Here is a 25856-nt window from a genome sequence, read left to right as displayed (position 1 = left end):
CTCACTGAGCCTGTGGTGTAGCTTCTTCTCACAGGCTGTTTAATGATGAGTTCTTGCACCATTATCATCTAAGCATGCACAAGTTTCTTTTCACAAGATACTGGATGCTTGCAATAATTTAAATTCAGCACACTGATATTTAAGGTGTTTCTTTGATGGTATAAGACAGCAATTCCTTCCATTCTGCATATTTAATAGTTGCTTGATCACACCTTATCTACTTTCTCATGGTTTGTCCAATGAGAACAATGGATGAAAATGAATTCTTTATCATGTTTATTTTTTGGTAGGGTTCCTAAAAAGTTTAAATGGTGTCCTGGTTTGAAGGACAGGTGTCTGCCAATAAAGGCAGAAGCTTCTCTTTTAAATGGAGAATGTAAACCCCCTTCCTCCAAATTATTATTATAATTTTGGAATTAAGGGACTCCCAGGCAAAGATATGGGAATTAGGAATAACAATTCTTTGCTAGGAAAATTAAAATAGAAATACAGTATTAACAAAGAACAACCCCAACCCTGACAGAGTCAGAATACAACCTGACGCCCTGTCAGTCAGTCAGGGTGTTGGTAGCAGTCCCATTAAATGGTGGCTGCATCCTCCTGCAGTGGCAGATGTGGTTCAGCTGAAGCAGTGATCCTGTAGAAGGTGCAGTTTTCCTCTGAAGGTCCAGGGATGATGTGGAAAGGTCTGGCTTTCCTCTGGAATCCTGTGGGAAAAAGTAACTTGCTGTTTAAAATCTCAGTTTTTATCTAGGTAGGAAAGGCTTGGCTCCTCCCCCTGGCTGGAGCATCTCCCAGTGGGATGATGTAATTTTATCAGTCATACAGTGGGACTGAATGGGCCAGCAGCAGATGATATCTTCCTGGAGGAAGGATGGGTTGTGGAAAAGATAAAGATGATTCACCTATCTGGTCTTAAAGATGGCCCATTAGCAGATAATATGTGCCACTGAGATAAGGAATCACTGCCCCACCCAGCTTCAACAGATGGTGATAGAATACACATTTCTGGTCACATCCTATATTGCAAGTCAAGCCAGATGGCTCCTTAGCAGTTACCAGTATAGTTTTCAAGGAGAGAGAAAGGATCAGCTCTTACTGACACAGATCTGCTTTCCAGCTCATTTCTTAAATAATCACCCCTTTTAGGCACAGCCATTGTTAAGTTAACAGCCATTGCAACTAGCTCAAAAGATTATTTCTATTTTCAGGTAGAATATTCATTGTGATATTGCTCTTCAGAAGGTTTCCTCACTAGAAGGTTCTGAAATGTTATTGAACATGCCTGAAGTAAACAGAACTGAATTCTTTCTCAGTTCTCTTGAACTAGATACATTCATTTGTGGTTCCTGCCACTGCTATAATGGACAGCTGAGTTTTAGGGGAAATTGATGAGGAAAGAAGGTTTGGTTTGGTTTGGTTTGGTTTGGTTTGGTTTGGTTTGGTTTGGTTTGGTTTATGAAGGGGAAGTAATGATGTAATGATGTCTGTCATTTCTTTAAAAAAAAAAGTGTACATGTTGTGTGCCCCTGTAATTTAAGAACCAGCAAGAAACTGAATATAAATGGATCAAGAGACAATGAGAAAAGAAACTTTCTTTTTCTAAGTTAATTCTCTAAATACTGGTGGTTGAGAAACTGTTGTTTGGTAGAAAGGGAGGAAAGAAAAGTGGAAACATATATCCTCCAAATGTTCCTGTTATCCCCCCCACACAAGGGCTACTGCATTCAGAGTCTTCTCAGAACAATTTGTGTATCAGAGATAACATTTAAGCATTTGGGCCATTCCTGTGATATAGGCCCCCTTCTGAAGAATATCTGAAGGAGGCACAGTACACACCCCAAAATCTGAGTACTGGGTCTTGTTCCTACACACCCCCCTGGCCAGATCAGAGCAGTTGTTATTTCCCTTCTGCTGCTCCTCCTGCCATTCTGCACTAGGACAGAATATTGTGCTCTAGGATGAATTCACTGATACAAATTTGCAAGGGACCCTTTGCCTAACACAGAGAAGGGAAGTCACATTTCTAAACCCATTATCACATCGCAGACAACCCTAAGGATCTGAAGAAGCATTTGGAAATAGACTGCAGGAACAGTAAACTAGCAGTAAGAGACATTCAGCCTGCTTCAGAAATATTACATTAAATATGTAAAATTAGGTAATGGTAGCACAGAATGATGCAAGCAGACTTGCAGCCATTTATGGTATTTTTTGCCTTTAGCAGAGAAAGAAGCTGCAGTGAACCTGCCAGGACCCTGCTCTCAGTTTGAAAGATTATTGCTGTCTGGTTCTTGGGTTTCAATTTTGGCTCAGCCAAAGATAATAGTTCAACTAAGAGGATATTTCCTATGGATTCTTTTTCATAAAATTCAGAGTTCTCAATATGAAAAAAACCACATCTAGTACATCCCCTCTGATTTGATGAAAGATTATCTTACTCATCAATATTAACATATAACAGGTTATCTTTTCCACTGATATTAAGTGAATCACTGACTGTTTACACCTAGTATCACTAAGCTTTGAAGAGTGACAAAATTAAATTAAATTTCTTGTATCATCATCCTTGAGGAGTGTCCCTTCTTGGACACCTACTAGGCTGATGGACTGGTGTCTGGACACAACTGCTTCAGGTCTCACTTTTACACTCAGGCAGGTTGTACATGCACCCAGAACCACACAAAGACCAGAGAACTTTTCCCACTGGTCTCCCCAGTCTCACAGTTCATCCTCTCTCTCCCCTTACCTAAGGAGTACCAACTATACCAACCTATCCATTTCCCCCAGCCATAAGTTCATCTTATGTACCAAGGAGTGAATATGCACACTGGTTCACTCATTACCTCTCTAGGACCACAAGTGAAGACATGGTTCTATTCCTCATTCTTGGCCATTCATTGACTCTACTTTTTCAGGTTTTTTTTCTTTAGAAATTGATTTTTTTTTTTTTTTTTTTTTTTTTGCCACTGCATAGTAATATTTTCCTGTCTGCTGCCCTGGAGGCCTCCCTCAGCATTATTTAGTCATTGTTATCATTGCAGTGTAGTGAAGAAGAGAGAAGATCTGTGTGGATGACAATGCTTTTGATTCTTCAAAGTCTGAAGCATTTGTGTCTCATGTAAGAGATATTAAACATGGGTTAGGCAATGAAACTGCACAGTGTATCAGGCAGTTTTTCTACCCTTTCTTTTCCAACTTATTTTACCCCAGGAGAAACACAAGACCCTCAGATACAAATCAGCCCAATAATGAGAAATCTCCTCTGCTAACAAGCACTACCTTACCAACTAACTTAAAGAAAAGGATAGAATTGGGTTTTTTACAGGAATATACCAATAAGGAAATAACCCTGACCTACATCCACTACCCCCTAAACAGATCAAGAGGATCTGTGAATGATATCTAGAGTAATAATTTCAAAGTCTTCATCTGGAAGAGGTGGGCCATGGTTACCCCATTGCTGCTCTGCACCAACAGAGATGCAAGGGGGTTTTTTTCCTACTGCATTTATAAGTAAGCAAAGACTGTGCTTCTCCAGTTATGACTTGCACCCCACACAGCATCACATAAACATCTGCCCACTCACTCTGGCTCAGCTCAGCTGCAGTGATTTGTGCTTTGCAGCATGGAACTCAGTCTGTTTCATGGCTGCCCCTAGACAACCATGGGCTGGTGTAAGTATTGCTTTGGAATTGAAGCTAGAAACCACAGACTGAGTGACTTTTGGGCTTATCCCCAAAGGAGATGGCTCCTGAGCAAACTTCCTTTGCTTCACCAGAATACTTCTGCCCATGACCAGGTCCTGCAGAACAAAGCTTGAAGCTATCACAATCAGCACACTAGATATAACTTCACTCATTTAGTCATCTTTGTTAAGCTTTTTTTTTATACAAATACTAGCTGCTATAAAATTTTATTTTATTTTATAGAAGCTTGTATTTCTCTAAGCCTCCATAAGTTCTACCTTCAGAAATAGTCATTGACTCTGCCCTTCCAAAAGATGTGGTTCTCTACTATACCATCCATGATTACCTCACAAAAACGTACAATTATGTGGCACATCACAGCCTTTTTTTTTCATTAAAGGACTTCAAGAAACTGAGTGGTTCATAAAATTATTCAAGTGATCCTTGATCTTCACTTCTCTTGTATTCAGTATATGTTACTAGAAGCAGCAAAAAGGAAGCTCTGAAAGCTTTCCAATTAAGAAAAAAAAAAAAAAAAAAGACAAATCCAAAACAAAACAAAAACTGAGTCCTTTCTACCTACCTAAAGACTAATTACTGCAACTGTGATATTAAAGCATACTCAAAATAATTTCTTTCTGACACACACTCTGCTGACGTACAATAAAAGCTTTTAAAAATATCTCGCTCACCTTTCATATTCATTCACATAGAAACCTCAGCTTTGTTGAATTTCTAAATGTTAATTCACAGTTCTTCATTCATCATAGTTATAATTTTTTTTCTATTAGTAGCTGTTATGTAATTTTCAGTACTTTAAATGTCAGCTTCACTCAGCTATCTGCATACACAGCTGCTGATATTTCTTGAATATCTTTATGAACATGCAGGAAAAAGATTTGTTTAGATTATTCAGATTGTATAGACATACTTCAGTAACTATGACATTCTGAAAGTATAAGAAAAAGAAGATGGTCTTGCTAATGTGTCACATCCTGAGGTGTCTCCTTAGACCTGAGATCACCTCTGGTGGACATGCAGGTGGTTTGGAACCCAGCTCTTTCCAATGCCCGCCGATGAGAGACTGCAGGAGGCTGTTCTTAGAGGTTTTCATGGTTGTTTATTGTTGCTTATCTCAGGAATGCTTTGTCCAGCGAACAGCAGTCTGCTCGCCAGACGTCCAGGGCAGAATCTGCCTGGCAGAGGCAGGACTTATCTTTTATACTCTAAACTACGTACTAGGTATTTACAAATGACCCCCAATACAATACAATCTTGTTACATGGTCCAGATCTGTTCTCATCCAATCTAAAAGTGCCAGCGTGTCACCCAGCATGGATGACATGGAGAAGAAGGAGGAAGAGGTATCCACACCCCCAATTCTCCATGTTGGCCACGTGTCCCTTATCACAAACATTTTAGAAATCTGCTAATTCTACATTCTAACAGTCCAATTTACACTCCATTTACTTTTGTGGCTTGCATTTCTTCTCTCAATGTTGGCAAACTGCTCCAAGGAGCCAAATCCAGCCCCCGAGACACCTGGGTCTCATTCCAGGGTCTTTGGGGACCCCGCCAGGGGGGTCTTAAACCTTCCAAGGAAGCCAGAGGAATACTCTGGACTCCCACACTAATGGACACAAACAAATTCATACAGTTTTATATTGGTTTCTCAAAAACATATACAAATTACAATAATTTCCAATTTTCCCTATGTTCATTAGGTACTTCAGGTTTATTCAGAAAAGAAAAAAGCGGGAGAGTTCAGGAGCAGTATACATCTGCTTCTGAAATTAGGGTTTCCTTAACATGTTTTTACAAATGGAAGTATCTGTTAATCTGAATCCAGTCTCAACTGATTGAGGGAGATGTTAATCCAGTAACACTAGCAGTAAGGGCATTTTATAGCAGCAGGATTCAACAGTTTAAAGATGTCCAGAGTTTGTGAGCAGTAAGTGTCCATTCTTAGGAAATGGTAAATACCCATTTGTCCTGAGGACAAAACATTCACTGATATTGCAATTAGAAATCATTTGAATTAGAGTGTCATACTGAGGTCCATGCACAGCTGGATCCCCATTATTGCAGCCCCAGGTAAGCAAACAAGATGAAAAATGTCTAAACGAGTCTCTGTATAGGAATTGGATCAGTATCACCCATTTATAGCATAGGGGGAAAAAAAAGGGAAGCTCATATGTGGGGAAAAGAGTAAAATAAAAAGCAACCTGTCTTCTATTTCGCTTCCTACAACCTGCCAGACTTTAGGAATTTTGCAGAAAATTTTGTACCTTCCACATTTTTAGCATCTCTCTTCTGTCTCTCCAGATGGCTTTCATACTCAGAATCAAAACATAGGAATCAAACTGAACTTTAGGAACTCAGTGGTAGATATATGTCTGTGGACTTGAAACTGGAATAATGGAAGGGTCAGGCTCCCTGACTGCCACTCTATGCCCAAGGCCAGCCAGCTCACACTTAACTGAATGGCCTGAGGCCAACAGTAACCTCAGCTTCTACCAGGATAACCCCAAAGTGATCACAGTGTCAGATCTGGCAGGGCTTCCAGCCTTTGAAGGAGTGGTTCTACAATACACATACTCTAGAAGGACCTACCACTTTCACTGTACCAGCAACACCCAAGGGCAGGACCTCTGTTTCCACACTTTCTTCACAGTGGCTGCTCCACATAAGCAGACCCCTTTCATGTGGATGATGCCTGCAGCACTGAAGATCATTACTGAGCAATAATTCACACCCCCAGAAAGTTCTCCCCATCCAGGAGATATTTCTTTGAAAGTGAGTATTATATAAATATATATTTCTCTGTTAACCTGATTGATTTTTTTATGTACCATGCCTGACTGATGGACAGAGCACTCCCCTTTCTGTTCCCACATGTAGATGACACCAAGACTCAATTCTTCTACAGCCTCAAACTGCTGCTCCTTAGACAAAGGGTTTTATGAAGATTTAGGCCAGATGATTTACTAGTGCTTTTAACAGCAGTGCCAATATCAGTTTTCACTCGTTTGCGAAGTTGGACACCACTTCACTGAAGCTGATAAAACATGTAAAATCATCCAGTAACAACACAACATGGAAAAGGCTCTGATGGAGGGTTTCTTAGGCTGCAGCCTCACAGAGGCTCACAGACACCCATAACTTTGGACTTCCTCTGATTTCCCTTTCCATTTGTCCCTCCTCCCATTGCTTTAGCTGAAATGACTCCACACCTCCTGATGTAGTCATCTTTCCATAGCTACATTCTCCAGTACTGCCTTTTGACAACAGCACCTGTCCTCTCTTTGAGTGCACTCCAAAGTCTTTCCTGCTATTCTCTCTAATTAAGAGGTTTCTAAATTGAAGTGATGGAAGTGGGTGGAACTCTCATGGTTTAACTCCAACTGGAAACTAAGCACCACCCAGCCACTCTCTTTCACCCAGTGGGATGGAGGAGAGAATTGTAAGAGTAATAGTGAGAAAACTTATGGGTTGATTTAAAGACAGTTTAATAGGTAAAGCAAAATTTGTTCACACAAGTCAAGCAAAACAAGGAATTCATTCACTGCTTTTCCATCAGTGACAGGCGTTCACAGCTGTCTCTAGGAGAGCAGGGTTCAATTACTTGTAACTGTGACTTGGGAAGGCAAAATGCTGCTGGCTCTGAATGTCTCCTCTTTCCCCAGCTTTTATTTCTGAGTGTGACACCACATGGTCTGGGGTATCTCTTTGGTCAGTTGTGTCAGCTGTCCCAGCTGTGTCCCCTCCAGCTCCAGTGCAGCCCCAGCCTGCTCAGTGGCAGGGCAGCGTAACAAGAAGAGGAAAGGCCTTGACTTTGATCAGCCATAGCTAAAGCATCCCTGCATGATCAACACTGCTCCAGCAAGTGGCATGAAAAAAAAATCTAGACAGACATAAAATGCTGCAGCTACAATATTTCATCAATGCTATGTTCACTACATAACAATAAAAAGAAAAATTTAATTCTGTTGACGCATGACCAAGAAAACAAATAGATTTTCTCATCTAAATGTTGGCCCCATTACACAGGGATGTTGTCCTCTTCCTCTTGTTTTCCTACAACACAAATTACCCTTAGTCCCAATCAGTCAGAGGCAGGACTATTCCAGATCTATGAGAAATTCAGAGCAAAACTAGGAGCAAGAACTTCACCAATGTTCCTTAACAAAAGCAAGGCAGAAATATAAAAGACATTTGCTCTTTTTAAGAGAGCTAGGACTGCTGTGGAATGTAGGTCAATTAGATGTGCCAATTTGTACTAATATCTTCTCCCAGTGCTTTACCTGGTGCTTCTGCCTTGCAAGGACAGTGGGGCCAGAGGGTCTGAATGTGCACTACTGCACTTTCCTGCTGTTACTTTACCTGACACAGTCTTGGCAGTGCTATTTCTTCTTATTCAATAGCAATCAGGAATAAAAAAACCAGTTGGCAGTTGGCTTATGTATTTTTATTCTTTGCTGGTTTGTGGATTTATTTGGGTTTTTTTGGTTTTTTGTGGGTTTTTGTTTTTTTTTTTTGTTTGTTTGTTTTGTGTTGTTTTGTTTTGTTTTTTTTTTTTGTGGATTTATTTGGGGTTTTTTTGTTTTTGTTTTTTTTTGTTGGTTTTTTTTTGTGGTTTTTGTTGGGGTTTTTTTTGGTTGGTTGGTGGTTGTTTCTGTTGTGGTTTTGTGGGTTTCTTTTTATTTTGTCATTTTGCTGTTTTGTTTAAATTGGACTGGGTTACACCGCCCTATAAGCGCTCTAATTTGTTTAGGCACTTAGGCACTATTCTCTCTTCCTTTAAAATTAGTTTTGGAGGTGCAAAAAGAAATAATTGATTTTATATTTGCTATATTGCAAGTTTTGGTGGTTTTTTTGGGGTTGTTTTTTTTTTTTTTTTTTTTTTTTTTGGTTGGTTTTTGTTTGTTTGTTGGTGGTTTGATTTTTTGGGGGTTTGGGTTTTTGGGTTTTTTTTGTTCTTTTTTGAGAAAGGATTATTTTGGCATGTCAAACTGAAAACATTTATAATGGAAAGAGAAATGAAAAATTGCCTGCAAAGGACAGCTGAAGAATTAAAGTTGAACCTGTTAAAAATATATTCTGACAGGTATTTTCTGGCTGTTAATACTGACTTGATTTAATAACAGCACTCTGTGGGGACCTGACAAAACTGTTGATGGAAAGCAGGCAGGGAGGCTGACCTGTCTTCTATTCCAGGCTCCTTAGCTCTTAGGATGGACAGGTTTTTGGTTACCAGACTCATTGGGAAGGGAGCAGTCAAAAGTGTTGACAAGCTGTCTGGCTTCCTGGGCTCCTTCTTTGGTCAAGAGTCAGTTCTCTGCTCACAGAAGTTTTCAAAAATGTTGGTTTACATTAGCTCTCCTAAGGCAAAATGCTAAAACCTTTCCATTCCATAGAATACTTATAATTTTCAAAGTGTTGTTCCAAATAAAAATGTAAATAAATTGAAAATAGAAAAGGTTCTTTGTCCATATAATATCACACCTTCCACAGACCAGAAATCTAAATAAAATTATCATTCAATCACTGAAGCCTGGAAGACACATTATTACCTGTTCACTGATGCCCTGTGTGGTTAAATTGGGCCATACTGCAGCTGGTAAGAATGTAGGCATTGGCTTTTAATGGGGCTGAGATTTCACTTTCTCATGTAGCTCAAACATTTTTTCCATAGGACAGCTCCAGCTACACACAGGCCACAGAAGAGATCATCTGTGTAAGACTTGCCAGTGATTCCCATGCTCAGCCAGTGGCAATTTTTCTAATGACTTCAGTAAATGTTGAGGATTTCACAAGAAAAAGGAGAAAAATGGTTAAATGTCTGAAAAAACTTACATGGGAAAAGAAGGAAGCTCAAAATGCATACAGCTTAGCTAAGCAGTGACTCAGAGGGTTCTGATTGCCATCCTCAGATATTTCAGAGAGGTTAAACACATGGGTGGGGAGGAACTACTCAGGATAACAAGGGAAAGGAAGCAGTATGATTGCAGACAATTTGGATTGAGCTGGAGGCATATCTTCTCAATAGCACGACTGGTTAAACCGTGAAACAATTTGCAAGCAAGACGGTGGAGGTCTCAGCATTTTGGTCACTTACTGCCAGATGGGAAATCCACATGCTGATGAATAATCCTATTGTAGATGGACTCTACAGATGTTTTGACAAATTGTTTCTATTACGGTTTCAAGTTTCTGGCATCTCAGGATGGAAAATATAGAAGCAGATGAAAAAAGGTAGAGGCAGGTACACTCTTACTGCTGTTTGTTACTTTAACAAAGTAGTATGTCTGTGTAGCCAGTTTTTGTTGGGACAACTTCCAGTATGATGGCTGAACAGATTAAGAGCAGCCTTGCTGAGGGGGACTTGGGGGTGCTGGTGGGTGAGAGGCTGGGCATGACCCAGCCATGGGCACTCCCAGCCCAGGAAGGCAATTGTGTCCTGGGGTAAATCCAGAGCAGGGTGGGCAGCAGGACAGGGAGGGGATTCTGCCCCTCTGCTCTGCTCTGCTCTGCTCTGCTCTGCTCTGCTCTGCTCTGCTCTGCTCTGCTGGGACCCCACCTGCAGTGCTGCATCAGCTCTGGGTGCCCAGCACAGGAAGGACATGGACCTGTTGGAGCAAATCCAGAGGCAGCCACCAAGATGATTGGAGGGATGGAGCACCTCTGCTATGAGGAAAGACTGAGAGAATTAGGTTTTTTCAGCCTGGAAAGAGAAGTCTTCAGGAAGACCTATTTGCAGCCTACTAGTACCTGCAGGGAGCCTACAAGGAAGGTGGAGAGGGAGATTTAACAAGGGCATGTTGTGACAGGACAAGGGGGAATGGCTTCAAACTGAAAGAGAATAGGTTTAGATTAGATATTAGGGAAAAAATCTTTACTGTGAAGGTGTTGAGGCAACAGAACTGCTTTCCCAGAGAAGTTGTGAATATCCCATCTCTAGAAATGGAATCATAGGATGATCAAACCATAGAATATACTGAGTTGGAAGGGACCCACGAGGATCACTGTGTCCAACTCCTGGTCCTGTGCAGGATACCCCAAGAGTCACACCTTGTGCTCGAGAGCATTGTCCAAACACTTCTTAAACTCTCAGGTTTGCTGCTGTGATCACTGCCCTGGGGAGCTGTTCCAGTGCCCAAACACCCTCTGGGTGATAAACCTTTTCCTGATATCCCACCTAGACCTCCCCTGACTCAGTTTCATGCCATTCCCTTAAGCCCTGTCTCTTGTCACAAAAGTGAAGAGACCAGTGCTTACCTCTCCCCTTCCCCTTGTGAGGAGGGGTGTTTAAGACCAGACTGGATGGACTCTGAACTTTCACTCTGTTCCTGTCCATGGCAGAGGGGTTGGAACTAGATTTTCCTGAAGGTTCTTTCCAACCTCAGCCATCCTATGATTCTACTATTTTAATTTTTTTATTCTATGGCATTGTTCTTTTTAAAATCAACCTATTACTTCACTCCCTCCAATCTAAAATTTCCTTAAGTTTAATAGCATTCTCAAAATGGAGCTAATAGAAGCATAAACCATGTGTATCTGTTCTTGCTTAAAACTAAAAATCATTATGCTAAACTGGTAATATTTAAATAGGTTTATAGAATGGTGTAGTTTCACCAGCACTAAAAACTATATATGCACATTTTCATCCTGTTCTGTCCTTGGGTAACATTAATGACTTACATTTACACAGTACTGTTCTGAAAGGAGACCAATTGCTGCACAAACTGGTTTCACAGACAATATACAAGAGACATTTTAGTCATAAGTGTTAGGTGGTAGCTAAATACTGAAGAGAGAAACAGCATCAGAAGTCTGGATTTATATGGCTTGGAGAGAAAGATGCTCCAGATGAGACAGCAACATCATTTAGGCCAGGGCTAAGCACATTTCTTACATCAGTAATGGCTTTTGGGACCATGAACAGCATCACCATCTCAGCTTTGCAGGAACAAATGTGAGATTTTGAGCTGCAATGTGTTTATATTAAATGTGTACTCCTTAAAGAAAGAAAGGAAAATACTGCCTCAGCTTAGCATTTGAAAATACGTGTTTGAGAGTGAACTTCAAATACTGGAATCAAGCAGCTCAAAGAGAGTTTTCTAGGGTATGTGGTAATGCACAGTAAAGGAATTGATGCTTAGACAGAGGCATGATTTATAACTCAGACAAGATATGTGTCCTGACACATTTATATTACCTAAAACTTTTTCTGACTAATAGAAGCAGAAAAAAAATCACAATTGCACTGAGCTTTCAACCTTGTGAACCAGCATGTTCCATATGTTCTTCTTTCACCACCCACACCTTTTCTAGCCCCTCATTTAAGCCACAGCAGAACATAGAAATGCTCGTGAAGTCAGGGCTAGATTTTAAGAAACTGTAAACTTTATTCATGCACTGACATCCCTCTTCAAAAGTCTGATGTCCTTAGTCATGAAAGGCTTTCAAAAAGCACCTACTCTGAAGTTTGGAAAAAGTTTATTAGACAAAGTGTGCTTACAGCTCAGCACTTACAAAAAAGTGAGAAAATCAGGGCAAAACCTGATTTGTATAATTCATGTTAATTGCAATTCACACTGTTGGGTAAGTGCTTAATATTAAACAACACAACAAAGATAGGTGAGACTAATAGAACAGGTCTCCTGGAATAAATAATTCCCCAGAGAGAGAGTGAAGGAGATGCTCTGTCCCAACCTTTCTGTCTCAGCCATCCTGTAGTACAGAGCAACACAAAAGAGGTCAAGAAACAGAATGAGGACAGAGGGACTGAAAAAAGCATTGAGCATCTCTGCAAACGTCCAAAAACACAGGGACTGAGTAGTCAGGGGAGAGACAGAAGAGAAGAAATGAGGTAGAGGTGAAGTACAGCTCAGTCAAGTTTCAGCTGATTGTGCAGATTGATAGTGGAAGTGCAAGGTAACCAGTCATGGTAAAGAGAGGGTTAAAAAATTGAACTGAGAGGATGAAAGGTGGGACAGAGATTTTAGAAGCAAACTCAGAAAGATTGCAACTCTATTGGCCAAAATTCCATGCTTCCTAGGAAAAAAAAAAAAAAAAAAAAGGACTTTAGAATCATAGAAATCTTGGTTGGAAAAGACTTTAAAGACCTTAAAATGCCATGGGCATGGACACTTTGCACTAGACCAGGCTGCTCAGGGTCCCATCCAGCCTGGACTTGATCACTTCCAGGGATGGGGCAGCCATGACTTCTTTGGGCATCCTGTCCCACTGCCTCACCATTCTCACAGTAAAGAATTTCTTTCTAACACTTAATCTAAACCTACTCCCTTTTAAGTTTAAAATCATTCTCCCCCTGTCCTTGTAAAAAGCCCCCTCTGCAGATTTCTTGTGAGGTCCCTTTTGGAACTGGAAGGCTGCTCTAAGGTCTCCCTGAATTCTCCTTTCCTCAAGGCTGAGCAACTCCAGCTCTCTCAGCCTTCTTCAGAGGACAGGTGCTCCAGCCCTGTGAGCCCCTCTGAGTCCTTCCTCTGTACCTGCTCCAATAGATTGATGTTCTTGTTGTGTTGGGGGCCCAGAGCACTCCAGGTGGGAGAGGAGAGGCAGAATCCCTCTACCTGCTGGCAACACTGCCTTGGATGCAGCCCAGGATATGACTGGGTTTTTGGGATATGAGTGAGTATTTCTGGGTTGTGTTGACTTCACTTTTTTGTACAATGGGTTAAAAAAGCAAAAGATCTTTCTATTTTGATAGCCATACTGCTCTCACCCCTTAAAAATAAATTTCTGAGTGCTGAGTCCATAAGCTTCTGCATGAAGTTGGCTTCTGATAGAGGGAAACTCTTGCTAGGGAAACAATTTGCAACCTCATGTTATTGGCAGAAGTGATTTGGAATAGCTTATTTAGTTCTTTGGTGCTTTGCCCACGACTCAGGCTCTCCCTGTGATGTCTTTTCAGCTGCAGCCACAGCACATTGCTGCCCACATCAGGCAGCAGCACCCTCTGAGGATCTGACCCCATGTCTGGGGGGAACCAGCCATGTCAGGCTTGGCTTTCTAAAGGGCCACAACTGTGCCTGGAGCATCACTTAGATGTAATACCTTTGATATTTCAACCTTTCAAAAGATAGCATCTAGTCATGTAGTAGAAATGTGGAGGGAAAAGCTGAAGTTTGCCACAAAAAGTAAAAGGAAAGAGGAGCATCAGCATTGCATCAGACCTTATATTGGCTAAAATCTGCAGTGTAACTCCAGTGTGCATTTGGCCCACTGGATAGAAAGTGGTGTACACTCTGACTCTTGTATTTCTACCATGTACTTGGCAAAAGCACTCTGTACAGCTTTCTGCCTCCTCTTCCCCAGGGAAAGGTGTTTTATTGTAACAGGAGCAGCATGCAAAGGGACCTGCTCTGTACCTCTCACCAACAAACCAAAGATGAATGTGACCCTCTGAGATTTCACACTTTGCAATCAACCAAATGTGAAAAGGGCTGGAAGCCCTCAGCCATGAAAAGAATAAGGAGAAACCTATCTGACAGATGCCTTTGTTGCATATAGCTTTTCATTTTAGCCTTCCTTTAATCCAATATAGCATCCTATAAAATATATCTCCATTCTACTGTCTCTTTTAAAGGAAGTCTCTTGATGATTTTTTGTTCTCTATTTCTGCTCAATTGGATTGTGTCATATTTTTGTTCTTCAAATTTTCTCTCCTCCTCAGGCTTTCAAGCTCATATCTCCTTTACTCTATCCATGCCCATCAATCTCTTTTCTTTTATCTACCCAATGTCTCAAATTCTGTCTTTGAAACAAAGACAGCAATTCAATCTTTTCAAGTCCTCAGGTCTATGAAAATCTGTACAAATTCACTCCCTGACCCTGGGTGCCTTCTGTGTTATCATTCAATTTGCAAAAGATTTCAAGATGTATCAAAATTAGTTTAAATGGTAAATATTACTGTATTTTTAGGAAGGTCTAAAGCAAAGCAAAATATAAATCCTAAGAACCTTGAGAAAAATTAAAGACTTATCTTTGAGAGCAGCCCTGCCTTGGATACTGGTGGGTTAAAAATTAGACCTAAGTTAGCAATGTGTGATTGCAGTCCAGATAGCAAATCATACCCTGAGCTGCACCAAAATAAGCAGTGATCTTTTTCACCCACTACCTCTCTCTCAGGAGTTGTTCTATGATTCTCTGATTCTCTGATTCTCAAAGTAAAGATATTTGTCGATGGTAGAGTGAGCATTATTAAGTATCATAAAGAAGAGGGTTTCTGCTACTCCTTAAACTGAGAAGCTGTCTTGTCTTACAAGGTCTAGCTTTGCTTCTTTTGGGGAGTCTCACAATTTATGGATGATGTGAGTGAGACAATGTGGACCATTATTGTATATATAGTAACAGCAGCATGGAATAAAAGCATCTCCACTGTTGTTAGGCTATGTCCCCATTTATCAGCTCAGATTTATACAGAACTATAAGACATTTAGGGATTTAGGTATCAGTTTGAAATTCCTGGAGCAACTGTTACCTGATTTTCATCTAGTTTTCCAACTGAATTCCTATACTAATACAATTAAAGTCAGAAAGTGGCTACTCTAGGGCTTCTACTTTAGTTCTCCTGCAGAACCAAACAGGCAATCAGAAAGTGGAACGGAAGCAACAAAAAAACCCTAAAATGTATAAAAAAAAAATTTTCTCAGTTTCTTACTGATGCTTATAAGAAAAATGTTGGGTTTTTTCTTATCTGAAATATAACAGGAATTAGCAGTCAAACAGATTCTTTGAATTTAATTAATGGAAAGCCCTCCAGTAAAGGAGAATAACTTTCAGTTGACCCAACATAAGAACAGCCTTCTACATGAGTATTTGAGATAAAGCCTTGGTCTTCATGCAAATTACTATCTGAATAACAAAAATGTTTTATGCATATGTATGATGATAACAGCAAACTTCAAAACAAAAACCTCAAAACAACTTTACAGTGAAGCTGTTACAGCTTGTTTTGAATGCACAGTTGAAGATTTCCATTAAAAAGCAAGATGCTTCATTCTGCTCTAGCTGTTCTGTACACACATGCTGAGTTTTGTTTTTTTTTATTTGCTTTTCTTCTTTTGTTGGAGTTAGACCCAAAATCATAACATTTTAATCTCAAAATAAATCTTCAGAAAATGTGTGGGTTTGTTAAAAGTATGTCAACATGCCCATGTGGCAAAGGATAATCTGTCTCTGCATAAATATTTGGTGAAATACTCCTACATGGTGAAGGCTAGTGCAACTGGGCAAAGAGGGATGGAGGGGAGCATATAACTAAGAATTTCACTCAGAATCTTCCTTTCTTCCCTCTCAAACTGAATGTGAACCAAAGCATTCTGGATGTACTGAGATATGTAGATATTTTCAGGTTTCTGACAGAGCAGAATCAGCAGTGTCAGATCATGAGGGGCAGCTCTTAAAGGCTTTCCAGTCATCTCAAGTGAAAACATTAGAAGTGGGTGCCTTGGAGCAACCTGAGACCACAAGATCACATCATTAAGTGTCTGAATTTACCACATTTTTAAGCTTGCTCAAAACTTTTTCCCTTGCATTGATGAATGCATCCTGAATCCTTCCTGTGTCCTGTGATACTGAATCCTTCCTCAATGGCTTCAGCTACTGCAGAGCTACATCTCAGTCCTGAACCATTCTCTGCAAGAATAAATGCAGATGGACACCTGGGTGCCACTGAAGAACCTGCCACTGCTTTTGGCCCAAAGCAAAATTATTTGGTGTTCTTTCTTGACTCTGTGCTGTGATAATAGAGTATCTGGATTATTTTTCAGCCAAATAGACGTATGAATGCAACAAAATCAAATATCAGAAAACCAAATATCATGATATAAACATATAAACATCAACTTCTTGGTCTGTTTCAAGAACTCATTTCTGAAAGTGATTTGTCACTTTCAAAGAGTCTGCATAATAATTTCAACAATTTTGGATGCATAAGACAGTTTCAGTAGGAGCAAAGGAAAAATACTTCTTACCACTATTCCCAGTTCCTCTTCACTGATGAGGAACTCAGGCTGTCTGGTTTCATAAGGAGCAGCAAAGGTCTGCTGCAATATAATGACAATAAATCTTCCTGGAAAGAAGGATCTGAAGAAAAAACCCCAAGAAATAAAAACCAAACAAACAATCTCCCCAAAGGTCAAAACTAAAAAAACCCACAAAATATTCAGTGATTTCTATTGAATGTTTTGAAGGGCTTGTGACAAGAACTCCATGTATTATGTTCTTGACTGCTTTTTTCTCCATCAAATAGAATGCCAGACCTGAAATATGTGTCTGATTTCAAGACTAACTAAAAAAAGAAAAGGTAATATAATCTGCACCTTAAAATGCAAAATGAAAAATATTTGCCTCTGCAAAACATACTTAAAGACTGCATTTGAAACTAGTTTCTATGACTACCAACAATGTGCTTCAGGATATTTGCTTTAAAATGTCATCATCCTGCCATCGTGTGCCAATTTGAGGTACTGCTCACTAAGTGTGTATTTAATTTTGAAATCATGACTCAGTTTTACATTTTGGACATTCTACCACTAGAAAAATGCATGCTGCAATACAAACAGCATGTTTCAAGCATCTGTAATTATAAAATTGCTATTATGCTGAATGAGAATGATTAATGCATGCATAAAAAGTGATACAAGGACTAGTTTTGCTTCTTTTTCTTCAGAGCCAATGCTCTATAATATAAAGCAGTTGGGAAATCAACAGTTAAATTGATGACATTAAAAATTAACACTTTAAGTGAAGAAAAAAAGAACAATTCCAATTTTGGACTTTTCCTCCTTTGTCCTAGTCTTATTCAATTCCAAACTGTGCAGAAAGTGGCTCACCTTGTCCCCCCACTGCTATAGTAAGCCAGCTGTATCAGGTATGCCATATCATTTTACCCAGTTTTAGAAGACCACAAGGGAAAAGGAGGGAAGTCTGCTCTTCTTTTTGCTTAGGCTGCAGAACCCAAAATCTCTTCCAGGGTCTGGGCATAACCCCACAGCTCCCAGCTCTGTCTCAGAGCGGGGAGGCTGGTGTGTGGTGGGCATGCACCAACCTCTCTCTCTTCCACAGGGAGATATTCCAGCACAAACCCTTAAATCCCAGAAAGTAAGAACAGACAAAGGGTTTTTCTCCCCTTTTGTACCACTGAACATCCATACAACTTCATCTGCTTGAGGTAACAACCCCTCAGCCTCTATTCCAGCCTTGAAGTTGAAACCTTTCAAGCCACATAAATAAAGAGGTAGCAACCTCTTTTTTCATCTACTTCTTTAGTTCTGGACTTTATTGAGTTTGCATGACCCTCCTAATCCCCCTACTATCAGATGCCAGTTTGCTGTGTAAATGCACTGCCAACATGAAAGTGGATTCACACAGCACTGATCTGTACTACTGAGGGTGCTGGTTTTGGCTAAGATAGAGTTAATTTTATTCACAGTAACAACTACAGGGCTGGATTTGTAGTGAAAATAGAGTTGACAGTGCAAAGATGTTTTTGTTATTTCTGAGAAGTGCTTACACAGCAACAGGGAATTCTCTGCTTCTCACACTGCCTGGCCAGTGAGGAGGCTGGGGGTGCACAAAGAGTTGGGAGGGGACACAGCTGGGGCAGCTGACCCCAACTGACCAAAGCCTTTCCAATTCACTGTCATGTGCAATGGAGCCCTGCTCTACTGGAGAAGGCTGAGAACATCTGCCATGCAAAGTGCTGAATGAATTCCCTGTTTTGCTTTGCATCCCTATGTGGCTTTTACTTTACCTGTTAGACTGCCTTTATCACAGCCCAGAAGTTTTCTCACTCTTGGGATTCTCTCTCCCATCCCACCAGTGTTAAGGGGATGAGCTTAATTCCCAGCTGGGGTTAAACCAAGCCACTAAGTATATCACTTTAATGAACAAAGGTTTAAAAACCAAAACCAAAACCAACAACCCAAAAAAAAAACCAAAATAAAAAAAAAAAAAAAAAAAAAAAAGAAAGCAAAACCAAACAAACAAGGCCAAAAATTGCTTAGGGCCCTGAGAAAAAAGCCCTCATAACTTTCATAAAACCTCAAATTCAGAAGTTGTGATTGAAAATAAATCAGAGAAACTCCCAGCCAGCTGTTAGAGATGAAGCAAAACATTCCCTAGAAAGTTATTTAGAATCTCAGCAAGGAATCTGGACTATCTCTACTCCAGCTGAGGCAGGTTATCACTGCTATGTATCCATGTATAGCCTTGTCCAATAAAATAACTCAGAAATGGGAAGCTCTACAGCCTCCAGAGCAGAGCAACTCAATAGTACTTGACCTATAAAAAGTTTTACATCTGCTGCCCTCCTACCACTGCTCATACTTGGCACCTTTCAATGGCAGCTAGCCACTGGCAAGCTCAGTACAAACTTTTCTCACCAAAAGCAGTTGTTGCTTCATTTAGTCTCCCACCCTTATGATCAGAAATGGGTTGCCACTAAGAGCAAAGCTGTCAGAAGCAGGGAGCACATCCAGCCCTCTCCTTCTCTTCAACAAACTGATGGATATTGGTGTCTATGCTCTGATTCCAAAAATGTAATCCTGCAGAGAGTTACTCACATAAAGAATCCTATTGATTGCAGTGGAAGTAATTTCCCCAGGTTTGCAGAACACCCTCCTCTGCTATGCACATGCTGCAGATGTTACTCAGCTTCTCAAGCAGCTGATGAGAAATTAATGCAATTAGACTTCCAGGGGAAAAGTCCAATGGGTTCACAAGGGTACTAGCTGTACATCTCCACTGCAAGGTCTAACAGCTCACTCTTTAAAACCCTTTCATCTTAGCCATTTTATCTGCTTATACTTTTCTTCAAGCAAATCTAAATTTATGAACTGATCTGTACTAAGGACTGTTCTTTTGGGTGGCCAAGGTTAAAAGGAGCTGGCAGGCCAGTTTAACTCTCTTGTTTAATTTGTAGCAGCTGAGATACCTAAACATCTAAACTTGGAGAACATATATGTAATTATCTCAGCACTGCTTCCTGCCACAGGTTATTGCATTTGGATGCTGCAAATTTTCCTCCACGTTCTGATGTGCATTTCACATAGGAGCTGTAGTCTGTGATGAGAGTTTCCTCTGCCTTCTGGCACAGGAGGGCTTCCTTCTACCTTGGGCCATTGGATTCAAACAATGAAAATAAATAAGGATAAGTTTCCTGCATTCGTACTGTGTCACAGCACAGAATAATTTGAGACAACAGCAAGGACATAATAGGATTTTTATGGGACAGAGGGAAAAAAACAACCTGGCACTCACATCTGATCCACTCCACAGACCTGTGCTGTTCACAGAGCAAGCCCAGAGCAGCTTAGTGACCACCTCCTGTCTACAGCACTGTGCTTGGGTTCATTCAGGCGAAAAACCTGTGCCAAACAAAAACAATTCAAAGTGCTGTTGCACAGCCAGTCACAGATCTGGCTGTTGCTCACAGATGTTAGTTATTCCAACAAATCTGAGTCGTGACTGTAGTGTAGTGCTGACAAAGTGGGTGGTGAAGAAAGCACTGTTATAAGGCTTGAAAAATAGGGCTGGTAAACTCTCACAGGTCATCTCCTCCTCTGTCCAGAGCAGGAAGAGTTACATGAATACAGTTTTCAGATATCATCCACTCTACCAGTTGTTTTTTAAGTTTGCTCTAAAAAACTTGCTAGTGATGAGGACTATGCATTTTCCCAGAGAAATCTATTTAGTGCTTCCTGGCTCTTACTTTCTTTCTTTCAGGATTTTGTTTGTTTTGTCTGAAGAATCTTTGCAACCTTTTGTTGTTCATCTCTTCCCCATGTTCTGCTTTAGTATATTACCATTTAATTAATAAAATGTATAGTGTTGTTCTTTATCTGAAAGCATTTCATGGGTACATTTCTATTCTCAGCAGTTCAAATGCATTGCATGCACCAGAATGGCTGTGCTGTTGGAACACATATCATGTGCTTCTTTCACTGATCTTTAGAACTAGTATTGCCCAAAAGCCTACCTTAAGCATTCTTGTGATTTTCTGATGGGTAACCACGTTCAAAATATCACAATACTGAAGGTCATGCATCTACAAATATTCATCTGCTTGTGCAAATTGGGAGGTGTGGAATTTCCTCTATAGGTCTGCAAATAAACTTTGCAAGCTGCAGACTGAGTGGGCCTTTTCACCTTTTAGCATGTGCTACATCATTCATCCCTTGATGTGAAATGCTTTTATTTGTCAAAGGACAGCTCACTTTACCAGTCCTGTATGCCATAAGGTGTCTGGCACTCACATGGTTTGCTTGTGCATGGCTTGTGCAGAAGGTCCCCAGGTCCAAGCTGAAGCACCAAATCACAATTTATCTGTTAGCCCATTCCCTGGCTCTGTATTAGGATGGTTTAACAAACTTCATTCAAGATACCAGCAGGTCTTGGTCTAATGACCCTAACTTGTTCAGCAGAATTTCCTCTTCCCCTCTGAAGCTTCCAATTAAACAACTGAAGAGAAAACACTGCCTATCTGGACACATAGAGCTAACCTTCAAACAGACCCCAAACAGTCAGCACAAGCCACTCACACTCTGATCTGGTGCTGGTGTTCTGGACTGAACATAGCCTGGCTTTAAGCCAAGGCACTTGGTATTGCTGACTGTAGGTATTATTGATCAAGAGTGGGGCAGGAGACTCAGGAAATTCTTGAAAATGCATTCAGGGTAGGATTGGAAGGAGATGAAGCCCTCCCCAGTCAGTTCCTGGAGAATTGTGCTGGGAAGCCACAGCTTCACCAACTGACCCAGGGCATTCTCATGCAGGATCTGAAGGAAGGCATCAGCAGGAATCAGGGACAGAAACAGCAACATTTCCATTCTCCTTGTCCTCCATACAATGCCTTTCATTGAGTTGATTGGATCAATTAATGGATAATTAACAGTTGAGGAAGAGTATTATCTGAGCCAGTAGAGGGAAGCAAGCATAATGGAAAATTTGTAGCTACTGAGTGAAAAAAACAAATTGCTGAAGGTGGAAGCAGACTTCGAGTGTACAGGCCTTTTCCAAGAAAATACACACCTAAAAAGACAATGTAAATTTTCCACCACAGCATCCAGGAGCAACGTTTTTGGTCAAATCTCCAAAGCAAGGACAGATAATCTTCTGCACCAGCCTCAAGGTCTGCCTTCAACACTGCCTGAACTGCCCTGGGACAGTAAAACACCAGGATGCTAACGTGCTGCACCATCACAGTGTAACTGCCTGTGAATAATAGAGTAAATTATATTCAGGAAATACATTCATACAACAAAAAAAATAATCCGAAAAAAGAAAAAAAACCCTGACCAAACACCCAAAAAAACAAACAAAGAAAAACCCCAAAACAAATCCCAAATTAGTTCAGAATATTTGGAGAACAATTAAAATGGCTACAGCTTCGACATTGCTCTTAACTTCTTCTAAAGAACTGGAAAAATAGTTTGAAGGGATTTTTTGTTTCCATTTTACCGGAAATTTTCAAATATCTGCCAGGAAACCAGCCTCAGCTCGGTGGCATCAGTGAGCTGCTTCAACCCCCTACAGTCCAAGCCCTCCTGGTGAGCCTAGCAAGCATCATGAGCTTCTTTACTTTTATCTACACCAACACATCCTTACTGCTGGAACTAAGAAATATTTCCAACCTTCAGCCAAATTAAAAACAACCAGATATTTTGATTTTTATCTTGAGGGATAACACAGACAAAAAGTGACCTGAACATTCTGAATTCAAGCTGAAATGTGAAACTCCTATTTTGAAGCTCCTATTTCACATGCAATTAGTGCTGCCTGCAATACACATCGGCTTTTTTCTGCTTTTGGAGGTCACAGATTATCTTTGTTGCAATTTATCCTTTACTCCAGAGATATGCTGTTCTGTGAGATAATACATATAAACTTTATTTAATCAGCTGCACGACTCCCTCTGTAGCTAAAATTCCACTGAGAAAAACAAAACCAAAACAAAACAAAACAAAAGCCCAAAATAAAACTCTATAGCAAGTCATCAACACTTCCCAGTAAAGTGATCAAGGAACAAAAACCATTTGACCTTTGTGGGCAAAAACACCAAACTTTTAGGTACTGGCATCACTCTCTGTTTCTCTGTAATTGAACAATGGTATCCCTACTCTCTGACATGCTGTCTAATTTGATTTTCTGCTGGCTCTGTGTTATTTTTACCTTCTATGTAAATAGGAAGTTTAAGGTGTTTGTTTCTGGAATCATATTTAAATGTGGTTTTGTTGGCACTCTTGCTTGAGGCTGATGCATGCTGACTGCTACTATTTGTTGTTTCAATCCTCACAGTAGTTCATACTGCTTTAATTTGTGGGGTGGTTTGACCCTTGCTAGATTGGATGCCCACCAAGAGAGTACATAACAAAAGGCTTGTGAGTCGAGAAAAGGGCAGGCAGAGATCACTCACCAGTTACTATCATGAGCAGAGCACATTTGAGTTAGGGAAATTGGTCTTAGTTATTGTTACTCAAAATCAGAATAGGATAATGAGAAGTAAAACAGATCTTAAAAGCACCTTCACCATGTCCCTCTCTCTTTCCTGGACTAAATCTTATTCCTGATTCTCTATGAGCTCCCTGCCAACAGTGAAGAGAGAGGGAATAGGTGTTACAGTCAGTTCATCCCATTTTGGTTTTGTCACTGCTTCCTCCTCAGGGAGAGGACTCCTTCCCCTGCTCCAGTATGAGATCTCTCCAATGGGAGACAGTCCTCCACAAACTGCTCCACTGTGGTTCCTTCCTCCAGGCTACAGTTCTTCACAAGCTGCCCCCATGTGGGTCCCTTTCCAAGGGGTGCAGTCCTTCGAGGACAGCCTGCTCCAGCATGGGTCCTGTGGGATCACAGCCTGCCCCCCATGGGCTCCTCTCTCAAGGGATGCACAGATCCTGCCAAAGCCTGGTCCAGCACAGGAACAGGACCCACAGGGTCACAGCCACCTCCAGGAATCCCCCTGCTGTGCATGGGCTCCTCCACAGCCTGCAGGTGCCTCTTTGCTCCACTGTGTACTCCTTATTTTGAGTACAACCCACATTTGAGACTTGGCACATTGGGAGGCAGAGAGGGAGGGCAATACTTGCACAATCTAAAATCTGGAGAAACAAAGAGAGTTGTACCAGATGCCCACAAGCTGTAAAGCCAGAAGACCTTTTGGTGACAAAGTGGTTACTCCCTGCAGCTATGGACTGTGTTCACTTGAAGCTCAAAAAGATTTGAAGGAATACTCTGATATACGTCTTTTTGCTCATATTCACTGAGAAGATTAATTTAAAGGGAACTCAGAACTCCCTTTGGAGGCCACAAGCCACAGGCAAACAATAAAACTGATGAAGTCCTAGGTTTATGTAGGTCAGGTAAAACTGATCTATCATTGCAAGTGCATATCTGCAAGAAATTAGAGAAACTATCTCTTCTGATTTACTCAGATAATTTTCTTTTCCTGAAAGACTGAATCATGTACTTACATACAAATTATTCAAAATCAAACCCAGTTAATGAGCCCACCACCTTGAACACTTGAATACACTGTGCAAGACATGCACAGCAGTACAGAGGAACATGGTCTGGGCACCATCAGCATCCTACTAACCTTTACTACCATAGCATCTCTGGTACTTGGAATATAACACAGATAAAGTGCAAAAACTCTCATGTACATTAAGGAAGTAAAGATGGAAATTATTGATTTTGTGAAAACTCCATTTCCCAGACACTCTATAAGAATTACTGCAAGTGTAGCTTTTCTTGTTGCTGGGATCATTTCTGTTACAGTATTTGACGTAAAGAATAATTTATGAGAGTTATAATCTGCATACATGAGTGCAGTTGTATAACAGCATTTGCTGAGCGTTTCCCTTTGTTGTGCTAATGGAGTTTTTGGCTTTCTTCTATTTTCATTGTCAAGTCACTCAGCTAAGACAGTCACAGCAGTCATTTGCAGGGACTGACTAAGTTTACACAGCAGTATGTGACATGATGCAAAGGATCCTGTCTAGTGACAGCTGCAAGGGGAATTTCTGTAAGCAGAGTGCAATCAGTGAATAGAAACATGCCCAGAAATTTGAGCAATAATGGTTATGGTTTCCCTGTGATTTACAGTGACCTATTTTATTTCTGATTATAGTTGCTGAGAGCAGCAGTTTCAGTGATAAAACAGCACTGATGCTGTCACCTGGTGCTTCCCAGCCTCAGGGTGCTCCTAGAGCACTCCTCACACCAGCACAGAACAGTCTGCAGATCTCTGTGTGGGTTTGGGGCACATCTCTTGCTTTGTCCTTTGTGGCAAAAAGCCAGTTCAGCACTAATGCTTCCAGGATAAGTTATGCAAAGGTTTGGTGACCATCATAACAGCAGTCTACCTGTGCCTGTCTGAGAGGTGATGACCTAGATGCTGTCCTGGATGACTGGCGATGCTCAGCACCTCCTGGCTTCTCTCTCCAAAGTTATTTTGCTCTAGACCTTCAAACTCTGTTGCCAGTGGTTTTGTTCTGCCAGCAGGATAATTACTGTGCAGTGCTTACACTGCTGCACAGCCCCAGCAGTGCCAAGGGCCATACAGCCTTTTTGCCAGGCTGATGGATAATGACAATGCAAGTGAGAGGGAGCCTCAGCTTTAGGTAACTCAGAACCTACTACCTGCTCTAGGAGGCTGTCCTTCTCCTAATATTAATAAAGAGAGGAGCAAATCTTTCCCAAATGCAATCCAGAAGAGGAGCCAAAATTAAACACATGGAAGTTCTTACATCCCTGCCAGCTTTTCACTTTGTAGAGAAGTCTACAGTATTTTACCTTCACCAGCACCTTTGTGTCTGAGGTAACACTGAGTCATTCTGAGGGAATGCTGGCCTTTTTTGGGAATGAAATGAGGCCTTGTTCTAGCAAGCCTTGTTATAATAGCATCATGCACTTGCATATTCCCTCCAAAACCAGCCTAATCTGCCTTGCATCCAAATATCCAAGTCTCCAGATGTAATGCTTCCACTCATATTCTCCAGTACTCATAACTATATATATATATGTGGGATGAATATTCAACACTGTAATCTTGGCATTCCCCAGACTAGTTTAGGGATGACAAATATAACTTTGGATCACACTCTGTTCATGTGGAAAAGTTAGAACAGCTGCTGCTAT

The sequence above is a fragment of the Oenanthe melanoleuca genome, chromosome 2, assembly GCF_029582105.1.
Source record: "Oenanthe melanoleuca isolate GR-GAL-2019-014 chromosome 2, OMel1.0, whole genome shotgun sequence".
Classification (NCBI taxonomy): domain Eukaryota; kingdom Metazoa; phylum Chordata; class Aves; order Passeriformes; family Muscicapidae; genus Oenanthe; species Oenanthe melanoleuca.
This window is presented reverse-complemented; position numbering follows the sequence as displayed.